The sequence below is a fragment of the Dipodomys merriami genome, unplaced genomic scaffold (genome assembly GCF_024711535.1).
Source record: "Dipodomys merriami isolate MVZ:Mamm:240054 unplaced genomic scaffold, mDipMer1.0.p SCAF_607, whole genome shotgun sequence".
Lineage (NCBI taxonomy): Eukaryota > Metazoa > Chordata > Mammalia > Rodentia > Heteromyidae > Dipodomys > Dipodomys merriami.
The window spans coordinates 425731-439921 of NW_027206188.1; positions in this window are offsets into that span (position 1 = coordinate 425731).

A 14191-nucleotide genomic window follows, 5' to 3' on the forward strand; every position below is an offset into this window, starting at 1 on the left:
AGACACCAACGGATACTTCCAAGCCACTTTGGCCTCACCTCCCATGTATCCCCGGACCCTCCTTGCTTGGGCAGCCTTCAGTCAGCTATCAAGCTCAAGTTGGCCAGAGCCACCAGAAACCCCCTTTCCTCCATTCCACTGCCAGCATGACGAGAGGACATGCAGCCAGAGGCGCAGCTGAGAAAAAGAACAGGTCATCGCAGGACTAAGGACCCCCAGAGGTAGGGGAGAGCCTATGCCAGCCGGCCCTGCTGGCCCAGAATCCCCTGGAGGTACCCAAAGATTTGGACAGGCCAGACTTGGGTCTCAAAGTAAAGCTGAAATGCAGGCCTCTGGCAATTTAGGACTCAATGTTGACCTTGATAGGGGGCTAAAGGACAAGGTCGGCATGGAAGAGGGGCACCATCTGAGGCAGAAAGAGTCAAACAGGGACCCAGAATGTGGACAGAGAAAGAAGAGGGAAACACACACACACACACACACACACACACACACACACACACACACACACACACGTAGCCCAAGGCCTCAGAAGTCCCTGAGCAACCTGAACATCCCACCCCCAAGAAGATGGCACTACTATCCTCAGACCAACTGTAGACAAAATTCATGGCCTCTCACACATCTGGAATGGCTCATAACACAGCCTGGAATTTCCTAAATGTACACACCACTATGCAGAAATCTCAGCTACCTTATTTTTGGTTGTCTGTCATGGGGTTTGAACTCTGGGCCTGTGCACAATCCCTCAGCTCTTCAGCTGTAGGTGGGCCCTCTACCACTAGAGTCACAGTGCCACTTCTGGCTTTTTGGTGGTTCACTGGAGATAAAGTCTCACAGATTTTCCTTCCCAAGCTGGCTTTGAACCACGATCATCAATCAGATCTCAACCTCCTGAGTATCTAGGATGACACAGTGTGAGCCACCAGCGGCGCCTGGCTTCAGCCACCTTCTTAGACCCAGGGAAAACCCATCTGGTCAGGCCACAAACCACATGCAACCCTTCAGTTCAGGCTTTGACACCAGCATCCAAAACCATTCTTCCATGGATGGAGAGCATATAATTGACCCTAATATCCCACCCCTGCTCCCATTCACCCATTCCCTGCCTGCCACAGGCCATGACCTATGGAGTTCTTGGTAAGGCACCACCCATCCTACTGTGGTTTCACACTGGGCCAAACCTGGGGAGTTCTTAGAAATGTCTGTACAGTGAGGCCAGCACCTGGTCTCCCAACCACAGCAACCTCACTACTTCAACATCTCTTGCAAGCAAGGAAGGGTTGTCTTTCTTTCTTCCTTCCTTTCTTTGATTTTTGGTTGCGGGGTTTGAACTCGGGGCTTCGGTACTGTCCCTGAATTCTAATTTTCCTTAAGGCCAGTGCTCTACCACTTGAGCCACAGTACAACTGCCAGTTGCAGATTGGAGATGAGGCTCTGGTGGGACTTTCCTGCCTGGTCTGGGAAATGAGATCCTCTGGATCTCAGCCTCCCGAGTGGCCAGGATGACAGGCATGGGATGACAGGTGTGTGAGCCACCAGCACATGGCCAAAGGTGTCTAGTCCTTCAGAATTTCCAGCTAGTCCTCCTCTAGACGCTACCCCCTAAACACCCCTCTACCTCCCTCAGGGACAGCAAAGGAAGGCTCAGAATCTGGGTGGGGCCATGGGCATTAAAGGGCCCCCTCCACATCACTAGCCCTGTCTAAGCTACCATTTGCCTCCTATGGATGGCCTGGTCGTCCAGGGCAGATCAGACCCATTAGGAGTTCTGGGGCCTTCCCTGTATCCCCCTGCCCCAACCAACCAGTACCTGAGAATTTCTGGGGCCAGCTGTTCCATGTCCCAGTGGAAGATGTTGGGAGGGTTGCTGATAATGCGTCCCGGGGTGTCCAGGGCAGAAGGAGTGTCTAGCTCACTTCTGTCAAAGAAGGAAACACAAAGCATGCATGATCTATTAAGAGTTACAGGACATAGCCATCCACTGGTCACCAAGGTCCCTTGTAGAGCTGTTTTATGTTGACAGCCCTTGGGGTTGGCCTTGGGGCCTGGGTGGTATCCCCGAGTTTCTTTGGCTCCAGGTGAGCACTTCCACCTGAGCCACGGTGCCACTGCTGACATTTTCTGTGTATGCAGGACCTAGGAATCAAACCCAAGGTTTCCTGCATGCTAGGCAAGCCCTCTACCTCTAAGACACAATCCCAGCCCTGCATAGCTGTTCTTCTGTGACCCATCGGGCCTGTCTCCAGACAGTCTCACACATCTCTACTGTATTTCTCACCAACAGTCCTGGCTGGAAATGAACACGCTCTGCTATGTTGTCCATCATCTGCTGCAACTTTGCTCTCTGTGCTTCCTGTCTGCTTCTCCTTGTTAAGCAAGACCCTCTTTTCAAGTGATGCCTCTAAAAGCCCATTCTGATCACCTTGGCAGAGCTGGAACCTCTCTGCTCTGCAGGCTTCTGGCCTTATCACATGCTGCCTTCCGTCCAGTTTGGGTTGAGAATGCACAAAGGGGAAGGGCTCGCTTCCACCACCGGATTTCAGAAGGCACTGATACACCACCCAGGGACAGGTGTTTTACACACTCTGAGATAGGGCCCTCGAAGCTCAGGCAGTCTGTGGGCAAGAAGATGGGGCCATTTCCTTGTGTGGGGTTGAACTCAGGATCTGGGAGCTGTCTCTGAATTTTCGTGCTCAAGGTTGGGGCTCTACCACTTGAGCCAGAGCTCCACTTCAGGCTTTTTGGTGGTTCCATGGAAAGTAGAGTCTCACAGGCTTTCTAGCTTATGGTTGGCTTCAAACTGTGATCCTCAGATCTCAGTCTCCTGAGTAGCTAGGATGACAGTGTGAGCCTTAGCCCCGGGTGATGGGCAACAAAGGCTTTTATTTTTTTGCTCCCGTTTCAACTAGCAAGCCCAAGTTAAAATAATCAGTTTCAGGGGATCAAGATCCTCTCCTAGGTCAGTTAATCCAAGGAGATAAAGGGTCTTTGGAAAAGGCTAGTCTGAGTAAGCCTAGTGGTGTGTGTGGGGGTGTGGGTGTGGGTATGTGGGAGTTTGTCGGGGATACCTACCCCCATCTCTCTGGTTCATCATCTTTCCAGCAGGGAGTGCATCCAGGATAGTCACCCCAAGGAAGGCGAATGGGGGAGGGTACCTAAGGTCACATCCAGGGGGATGATCCGAATTATGCCCTGCAACTGAACCTGGACAGATAAAGGAGAGAAAGAGAAGTTTTGGGGAACATCAAGGGAAGCCCCTTACCTTTGGCTACAGGAACCAGCGAGAAGACTGAATCCATCTGTCTTGGTCGTCAGATAAAAGGTATACACAGTTCATTTATTTTATTATTATTTTGTGAGTCCTAGGGCTTGGATTCAGGTTATCTCTGAGCTTCTTTTGTTCAAGGTTGAGGCTCTAACACTTGAGCCACAACACCAAATCTGCCTTTTTGTGTGTGTGGGTTTTGAGGGAGAGGTTGTTCTTGGGAGATAAGAATCTCACGGACTCTCCTGCCCGGGTTGGCTCTGAGTCACGACCATCAGACCTCAGCTTCCCAAATAGCCATGATGATGGGCAGGAGCCACCAGCTCCTGACTGCCACCATCCATTTATAATCCCTTATGCCCAGGGCTGAGCCACCCACACTGCACCCCATAGTTGGGAGTGGGAAGCAGACATGAGTGTGTTTGATACTTTAACAGCCTGCCTATCTTTGAGCATTGTTCTGGGTCAGTCTGATGGTGGCTTCCTCCTTATCCACAGCAATGACTGGGCTCTGTCACAAGAACAAACGTCCCCCGAGAGGTTTCAGGTCTAGGGTCTTTCTTCTGCAGTCCGCCCCCCTAACTGAAATGACACACACTAGCAAAGGATAGTAGACACTGAGTGTTTTCATTGTCTTATAACCAGGGTCTGACCAGATAGGTGAGGGTGAAGGTCAGAGGCCCAGGATAGTGCTGGGCAGGGGGACAATGCCTCCTCATCCAATTTCTTTCAATGGTCTTGCAGAGGGATTTGGGGAAGGACTCATGGGATGGACAATGCATAACCATCATGGTCCACCCAGTGCACAGAGGGGCTTACCTCATGAAGCTGGTTCAACAGGGTGATGGACACAGCTCCTGACCCACAGCCCACATCCAGAATGAAAGGACCACCTTGGGTTCCAGCCAGATAGGGATGCTGGGCCACCTCCTCCAACACCCATTCAACCAGTTCCTGTGTGAGAGAGAGACAGAGAGAGAAATAAGGCCAAAATTACACTTAATGCCGGGTGCCCGTGGCTCAGGCCTATAATCCTAACTACACAGGAGGCTGAGATATGAAGATCATGGTTCAGAGCTGGCCCAGGCAGGAATGTCTGTGAGACTCTTATCCTCAAAGAACCACCAGAAAACCGGAAGTGATTCTGTGGCTCATGTGCTAGAGCACTAGCCTTGATCTGAGGAGCTTGGGTACAGTGTCCTGGCCCAGAGTTCAAGCCCCACGACTGACAAGCAGTGGATTTCCCACCATAAGAAGTGGACTGCATAGCACCCACTGTCCTAGGGAGCATGGCAGAGAAGTCAGGCCAAGCTTCCTGTGCGCTGGGGGTCATGAGTAGATCACCTGGCTTCTCCATGCCTCATTTTCCCCAGCTGCAAAACTGAATAGACTGAAGGATTCCCTTCATCATGGAGATTGGGTAATGATGAAAGAGAATCATGTTTTGTTTCATTATCCCACATCTATTGCATGATTAAGAGCAGACCCCATCTGCCACATTACCTCCTTCTGAGTCTCCCTGAGAGATCATGCCAGGCAAAGCATAAGCTTCATGGAAGCATTCCTGCAGAAGGGGGTGTTGGTTCAAGGCTTCCTATACACTTGGCTGCACCTTTATTGCCTCTACCTTTATTCTTACTATATTCTTCTTGGCTGTACATTTGCTGTCTTTATTCTTGTTTTGGCTATTTTTCTATTGATCCGCGAACAGAGCATGTTGTTTCTTTCCAGTCCAATAGAGACGGCTTCTCTAAATAATAAAGACTAGGACCAAAGATTAGATGTGGACAATTCCCCAATCAATATATCATCTGATGGGACGCTGCCTCCAGAAACTCCTGCAAATTCAAAAGCAGTTTTGCGGCTCCCTCATAGTAAATATAGAAATATAAAATTTCCAGATATGTTACAATAGACAGAATTAATGGATTAAACTAAACCAGAAGGAGTTATCCCAAAAGCACAGAGAGTTATAGAAAAAGGGACCTCTGATAATAAAAGGAAAAGAAAGATTCCCACAACAGTTATGACTAAGTTTAGTCCAGCTTACATTATAGGGAATAGATGGTGGTTTCCCACCTCTTTCATTTGGAAATATGATGGCTGACTTATTAACTAGAGAAACCATCATGCTTTATTTGTAATTAGTCACCTTAATACTAATGACCAAAAACTTAGACTTATGCAAAAACATTGGAGCGAAATTGGATTTAAAGTTCAGCCAAAAGTTAAAAGGAAAGATTTGCTCACAGGCACCTGGAAAGGGCCTGATGTATTAATCACCTCGGGAAGAAGGTATACATGTGTGTTTCCACAGGATGCCGAGTCACCCATCTGGAATCTCAACCGACTCGTGTGCCCCTACAAAAATAAGAGAAACCCAGCAAAAAAAAAAACAAAAAACAAAAAAAAACCCCAGAAGATGCAAATGAAGAAAACGATGCAGAAACTCAAAAGTTTTCACCTTTCTCCTCAACAGGCAAAGACAACAAAAGAAGCTCAACCACCAACCTGGGAACAAATTAAGAAGCTCACCCATTCTGCGGAGGAGATTGTGGTTTCTACGGGAAAGACTAGCACTGTTGAAAATATGTTTCTTGCTATGCTTGCCATTATTGCTGTGCAGTCAGTCTCTGTTTCAGGAGAACAATACTGGGCATATGTACCTAATCCTCATCTTCTATATCCCGTGGGATGGGAGGGATGAAGATATAATACAAGTAATGACAAATAATAGTGACCTGCTAGGGGGTTTGGAGGACTATTCTAATTCTCATATGACTTCTCAAACAATTAATTATGAAGGAATGACAGATACCACTCCAATTTGTATAACGCTATCAGGAGAAAATCTCCCTGGGTGTTCGCCTATAAACTATAGAACTTTTTTTACTGATGCCCTTTTTCAATCCAATGATAAAAGTTCAAAGAAGATTGATGTGGGAAATTGGCATGATGATATTAGGCTTTCATACTTATAATGAATCCTTTTTCATTCCCAAGAGGTATATACATTTAGGTAACTGCCTACAAAAATATCATGACAAGGATCAGTTTGGGGATGCATTAATTACCTCACCAAAATGGTGGGAATGTGGATTTCAAAAGGCCTCTTTTTTACAACCCCATTGGGCACCAGATAGTATTTTTGATTTTTCCATTGCTAACCCCGATTATGATTATGCCTCCTACTTAAAACATAATTCATCAAAGTTTAATGGCTATGCTCCTGATATGCACGAGGAACCCCTGAAAAAATGGCTCACTCCAGGGTGAGTAGCTTCCATTTTGGTGAGTCACTCTCCCTTTCACAATAAAACGGGCATTCAGCTGGATTTGTTCAGACTTTTTGCAGCAAAAAACATGATTTTACTGAAAAAGCCCAAAGAAACTAAGAGAACTGCAATTGGGGTAAGAGCATGTGTGGGTTATCCTATGGGAATTTTAGCTGGAAAACTAGATAATTTAATCATTATTAAGCAAGGAAAATCTTATTATATTAGGTGTAAGGATTTTATTTTTACTAATTGTCTTACTTCTTCTCTGGGTAAAATATATTCTGTAATTTTTATTTTAAAAAGACCTTCGTATGTAATGTTACGTGTAGATCTATAAAATGACCCTTGGTTTAAAAATTCTGCTTTACAAATGTTGAAAACTCTGGATATTATGTTGCAGCCAAAACGCTTTGTTTCGGCCTTGATTTTAGGAATAAGTGCTTTAATAACAATAATTAGCTCTTTAGCGATTTCTACAGCAGCCTTAGTAAATGAAGTAAACACTGCTCATTTTGTTACTGATTTAAGCAAAAATGTTTCATTAGCCCTAGTAAAAAAATAAATTATAGATAAAAAGTTAGAAATGAAAATAAATGCTCTGGAGGAAGTGGTTCTGTCTATAGGTCAGGAAGTTCAAAATTTAAAAACACAACTCTCAGTTAAATGTCAGGTTAGTTTTAAATATATCTGTGTTACTGCTCTAAAATATAACTTTTCTTTTAATTGGAATGCCACCAAAAATCATTTGTTAGGAGTTTGGATAGATAAAGATATCTCTAATGTTATGGAGGCTTTACAGGACAAAATTACAGCAGTTAGTAAAGCTCATTCAGATGTAAAAAATTTACAATCTTTGGCAGCGTTATTTAAGCATAACGTGGAGGCCCTCAATCCTCTGGATTGGATTCATATAATAATTATAATTGCCATTGTCAGATCAATTCACGCAATACTTATTCTTATATTTCCAGTCATTTTCTGGATGATCTTTAGATTTGTCTCTTCTGTGCACCAAGACATTCATGAGCTTCAAGTAAAAAATAAAAAAGGAAGAAATTCCATGTCACCTCCTGCTGAATCTGTGTGAGAGTTCACGCCAGACAAAGCATAAGCTTCATGGAAGCATGCCTGCAGGAAGGGGGTGTTGGTTCAAGGCTTCCTATACACTTGGCTGCACCTTTATTGCCTCTACCTTTATTCTAACGACATTCTTCTTGGCTGTACATTTGTTGCCTTTTTCTCATTTTGGCTATTTTTCTATTCATCCACGAACAGAGCATGTGAAGCCACTTCCCCTCGTGCCTGTCCTCTCTACTCTCCGCTATCTCTCTAGCTCCACTTCTCTCGCGTGCCGCCTCACACCCTCTGCGCATGCGCACCTGCCCCTGTGAGACCCTGGCCACTGCTGCCTCCACAGTGAGGCCCCTGGGCCCTGCCTCCTCCTCCCCTTGGCCCAGTCCCCTCTTCCCCTTGGCTCCACCCCCTACCCTTGCCCACAAGAGCAGCCCTGACTGGGCCCTAAGGCTTCCAGGCCATGGGAATTACAGCCTCACCTCAGCTCAGCACTCCCCACCAACCCTAGCACTTGCTCAGGGGATCGAATCTCCCCTCAGCCCCACGACAAGAGGAGACTCTCCTCCAAGCCTCTCCACTCCACATATCAAACATGTGCACAGTGACACAGTGAGAGAGAGAGAGAGAGAGAGAGAGAGAGAGAGAGAGAGAGAGAGAGACAGAGAGACAGAGAGACAGAGAGAGACAGAGACAGAGACAGAGACAGAGACAGAGACAGAGACAGAGACAGAGACAGAGACTGAGAGACTGAGAGACTGAGAGAGATTGTTGGGGAAAACTACCTCTCAAGGACGCAGAACATAGCACCCTTTTGGATGACTCAGCACACAGCATACTTCAAAAAACATCACAAAGCACCCTGAGTAAAAGACTCAGCACAATGTGCCCTTTGAAGGACTTAGCATATAATAGCCTTTGGGATGACTCAGCACACAGCACCCTTTGAAGGAGGGAATCCATAGCATGCAGTGTATAGGACTCAGTGCATGGCACACTTTGAAAAACTCAGCACGTAGCACTCTTTCCCAGGACTCAGCACATAGCATCCTGTGATAAGTCTCCATACACACCACCCTTTGAAGGGCTGAATATGTAGCACCCTGTGTAAAACACTCAGTGCACAGCACCCTTTGAAAAACTCAGCACATAGCACAGTTTTGAAGGACTCAGCACATACCACCTTGTGGAAGAACTCAACACACACCAATATTTGAAAGACAGTACAGAGAACTGTCTACAGGACTCGGCATATAGCACTCACCTCATCCTCTCTTCTCAAGGATGCAGCACATTGCACCCATTGAGGTAACTCAGCACACAGCCCTCTTTGAAGCACTCAGCAAAAGTACCCTGTGTAAAGGACTGGGCCCACAGCACCCATTGAAAAAAATCACCTGTCCCTCCCTTCTCAAGGGGTCAGCACATAGCACCATTTGTTATGAATTAGCATACCACACTTTTGAAGGACTCAGCATAAAGTACATTGTGTAATGGACTCAGCACACAGCACCCTTTGAAAAATCCAGCACAGCCTACTCTTCTCAAGGACTCAGAACATAGCACCCTTTGGGATGACTCAGCACACAGAATGGTTTTTGAACACTAAGAAAAAACACCCTATGTGGGATAGACTCAGAAAACAGCACCCTGTGAAGGACTCAGCACATACCTGTATGTCACAAGTTCTGCTGTCATTAGAATTAGGGTGCTTTCTGCAGTATCATCATTATTCAGAAACACTTCACAAATCCTACTTGTTCACATTTAGCTAATGTGTGTTTTATGGGGGAAGGTCAGCTGGGGGTCTTGAACTAAAAACTTGGGGCCCCTGTCCCTGAACTCTTTGGTTCAATGCTAGAGCTCTACCACTTTGATTCACAGATCCAATTTTGGTTTGTTTTTTGGGGGTTGTTCTTTGACAGGCCTTATGGTAATCAGGAAGGCCAAGTTGGGGTGTCCATGGGCAAAGGCTCTTAGCTGGGCCGGGAGCTGACTTCTCACTTCCTTGTGCCCCTGGGAGCAGGGCCTCCTGGAGCTCTCTTCACCTAGGGTGGAACAGATCTGTTGTGGAATCATCACTCAGGGTGAGCGAAAGTCAGGTTGTCCCTGGTCACTTCCCCAAATTGAACTCTAGAGGACGATAGTCCTCCATGATGGCAGAGGGACGCATGTTCCACCTCTAGCCATCAGGAGGCAGGAGTTGTCCACCATAGGGATTGTATCAGTTGTATTTACTCTTGTTTCCCTGGGGATCCCATCATGCTTTGAAGCCACCGTGGACAGGAAAGTCCTTGAGACTTACCTACAATTAACCATCGAAAAGCAAGTGGGGCTGTGGCTCAAGTGGCAGAGCACTAGCCTTGAGCAAGAAAACTCAGGGATAGAGCCTTGGCCCTGAGTTCACACACACACACACACACATGCACACACACCACATGCATGCAAAATCAAAGATATCTACACTGAAATCTTTGGGTATTCTCTACCTTTTCCCTACTGAGTCTGGTGGTTATTGGCCTAGGTGTTTGATGCATCCAACACCGCATGGCATCTTTAATTTTGGGGAACAGAATGGCTAGAAGGTCAGCCTTCCCCGATCCAGCTCCTTGACTGGGTCAAGGTCTATCCAGGCCCTTTAGGTCTCCTTTTGCAGACTGGCCAAGATGCCTTCAAAAGGTATCAAATGCTGGACACTGGTGGCTCATGCTTGTCATCCTAGCTAATCTGGAAGCTGAGATCTGGAGGATCACGGTTCAAAGCCAGCCTGAGCAGGAAAGTGTGTGAGACTCTTATCATCGATGAACCATCAGAAAACAAGAAGTGGCCCTGTGGTTCAAGTGGTAGAGTGCTAGCCATGAGAGAAAGAGCTCAGGGACAGTGACCAGGACCTGAGTTCAAGCTCCAGGACTGGAAGAACAAATCTTTATTGGAGGCTTGTTTTCCCTTTGAAAACAATTTCTTCTTTGTGATAAGCATAGCATGGGCCTCTTCCCTGGCCACCAATAGACCATTAGATGTCCCTTGAATATAGGTCACCTTCCAGCAGCCTTTGCCCTACCCGACCCGCAGTTTACCCTTCCCATGACCCAGCAGATGGAGGCTTGAGAAAAGGCCACCTGGCCACCTACTTATGGTGGCTGCTGAGGCTTTGGAGAATCATGATGTCACATAGTCATCATCTACATCAGTCTACAGAAGAAAGGGAAGGACCGTTCCTCACCTGAGCCCGTGAGCTGTGGGTGGCTCTGGATGTGGGGCAGCTGCGGCAGGATGTGCTTTGTGGGGGAGTCCTCTATGGGGTTGAGAATCTTGATATCCCTTCTGGTAGTTTCCACACTGTGTTGAAGTGGCAATTCTTTAAAACCTTTCTGCTCCTCCCTCATTTCGCCTGCCCTGGAGCCTAGAGTCATTCAAAGCGGCGGCAGTGACAGGAGGCTCAGCTTGTGCTGGCATCTGGAGCCCGTTGTACATGTCTTCCCCTGTGACGAGTGACAACGGCTCCCACAGCCGGCTCTCCATTTCTCCATCTTCTCCTAGGACAGATAGTACACATGCTCAGGTTTCTTCTGACACAGCTCAGCCAGAATGAACATCTGCTCTTTACATGCCATGAGGGACTCCTCAACAGTGTGATGTGTGCCGACAGCTGGCTGCATCTATGTTGAAGATCACCCGCTGGACTATGGAAGTCCATCTTATCAGGTAGGTCGTGGACAAAGTATATTTTCTTCTTGGATACCCACGTGTCCCACTTCCCATCCCCACACAGCTGTGGTGCCAGCTCATGTGATGGAGGGCCTGTGGCTCGAGCTTTCTCTGGCACTGAGCTGCCAGGTGAACCTGGTGCCTGCAGCAGGCCTGCCACTCCTGCTGCAGGAGTTTCCCCCTGTGGATTTCAGCCACTAAGCGTGCTCACAAATCCATGTCCCTCTCGGTTTGGGGAATGTCTCTATCCTCTGCAATGGTCACGTGGGGGGGAATCGACTCCTCACCTTTTGCTTCTCCAGGGTTTTAGACTTCTGCTTCCCCAGGGAATGCCAGGAAGCTCAGCTGGGCCTGCAGCCACTCCTCCTGTGATCTGATTACTTTCAGGCACTTGAGAGTGTCCTGCCACTTTGAGGGCACTACCTGGTCTCCCCAGTTGGTCGGGCTGTGCACTTTCTTCAGCTGCTCCAGGAGTTAGGTCTGCCTCTCTATGTGCTGTTGCAGGGCCTCCTTCTCGGAGCTCAGCCGCTAATTGGTGGAGATGTGGCACTCATAGATGGCTCTGAGCTCCTGCAGCGGGGCCAGGGACTGTCCTGCTGGTCCTGAGATGCTTGGCTTTCTTTCTCTCTCAGCCACTTCTTTCCATTCTCTCTCTTCTCCTCTGTGTGGACCAGCTGTTCCCGCAGGTGTTTCTTCACCTGCTGCTCTGTGTCCAGGATGCTAGCGAGCTTCTCCTCCTCACTGCTCACCCTGTGGAGAGCCTCCCACAGCAGGGACAGCTGTTTCTCCAGCTGTCTGTCACATACATATGCACTTCATGGGGTCTCGGGGGTCTCCTGCCAATCCTTGGCCTTCTCCTCCAGTCTGCACAATTGTTCCTGCTGCTCTGCATTCTGGAGATGGAACCTCTGGTTTTCCTGGACCTGGATGTGAAGTTATTCCTCCAGGTTTTTCAACTCCATCTGTGTGCAGTAGGCCTGGGCCTGCAACTGCCACTCAGCCTGAGATGGGCCATGGCTCTTCCAGTGTTCTCTAGGCTGAACACCTGCCTCAACCCTCGCTCCTTCTCCTCGGTCAGTTGGTTCACCCGCTGGGTCAGCTGCCGGGCCTCCTCCTTCCACGTGGACCTCTCAATGCTCAGGTCTTCTGTGAAGGTGTCTCTCTCTAGATTCGCTGTGCTCACCAGTCAGCTCACATTGTCTAGTAGTCTCTTCAGTTCCTCATGCCCTACCAGTGCTTGTTGGAACTTGCAGATTCCTTTCTCCCTGTTGTCCAGAGCACGTCTAGCTTCTCCTGTATCTTTGAGTTCACTTGCTCCAGGTCATCGAAGCTTCTCGCCTTCCTTGAGCAGAAGGGTCACCTCATGCAGCTGTTCAAAGAACATTTCAGTCTCATTCTGTGATCAGTAACCACAGAAGCCGACATCTCCAGCTCTGCCACGCACTGCTCTGCGGCCTGCAGGCAGCTGGTGAGAGCTTCGTGCTCCCTTTCTGTGTCATTGACCACCTGCTGCAGGCAGGCGGGTGCACATTGTAAATTGCTTTCTGCAGAAACCAACCTCTGTATGGGTGCCTTGTGGATCTCTAGCTCCATTTTAGGTGCTGCATTCACCTGGGCTATCTTCTCCCTCTCTTTCTTCCATTGATCCTGCAAGTCTGACTTTTCCTGCTTCAGTGGTTGGATCTTGGCACAGAGGTGCCTGGTTTCTTCTTTTGCTGGTGTCCATAGTTGGCACCACGTGTCGGTAGCACCTCTGCAGATCCTTGGTGGTATCAGGACCATTGACATTCTGGAACCTCGTGGCTGTGACTGTGTCCAAAGGTACGGGAGGCCCATGGTGGGCATCACCTTTGGCCGGACCCTCCATTGAATCTCGCTCCCCGATGGTGTTTGTCTTGGGGATCCTTCCCTTTTTCATGTTCTTTGTTTTCTTGAATGTTGCAGGTCTGTCAGGAGGATTCTTCTACGGGTGTTCTGGTGTTCATCCCCACAGCTTTCTCATGGTGTCTTGTTCTTTCAGACATCTGAGCGCTGGGATGGGAAATATGGGCTGGCCACGTTCCCAGGCTCTGGGAAATCCTCTCTTCTCCCACTCACTGATTAGGATGTCAATTTTGTACTCTACTCCAAAGTCGCCTGGAGTCTTTTGCTCACCGCTTAGCCACCTCTACCTTCCTCAACTGCTGGTAGTGGTGTCAACCAACAGAGGGAATCCTGGAGCTTCCGGGCAACATGGAATTTAGGTGTGGCCGCCATTCTTGTATCCCATTGTTCAGAAAGAACCATGAAAGAATGGGGGTGTGACCAGAATACTGTGATGCAGGCAGAATGGGCGGAGTCAAGATAAGAGCAGCTGCTTTCCAAGGAAACTCTGTCCAATCTGCTGGGGACACGATGGTGACCTGCTTTAGCTGGATGGCTGCACAGATTGTTCTGTATGTCTGTTTGTTGCCAGTCCTGGACCTTTAACTCTGGATCTGGGCACAGTCTGTGAGCTGCTTTTGCTCAAGGCTAGCCCTCAACTTCTGGAGCCACACGACTCTACTTCTGACTTTGTTGGCACTGAAGTTGGACAGGGGTGACTTTGACCATGATCCTCCTATCACAGACTTGTAAGTAAGGAGAACTACTGAGAGCCATGGGTGCCTGCCTAATCATTGGTATTGCTGATGTTCTTGGACAGACCTGTGAGTTCCCTATCCTGAGGATTAAATGGTGGAAGCTGGAGCCCACAGTTTGAATCTTGTTCCTGCCACCTCCAAATGGCAGGAGATCCTAAGAAATCCATTCCTATCCATATGAATACCAATGGAATATGATATATGTCATGATTGAATGGGCAGTTCTTGAACGATTCTAGGATAAA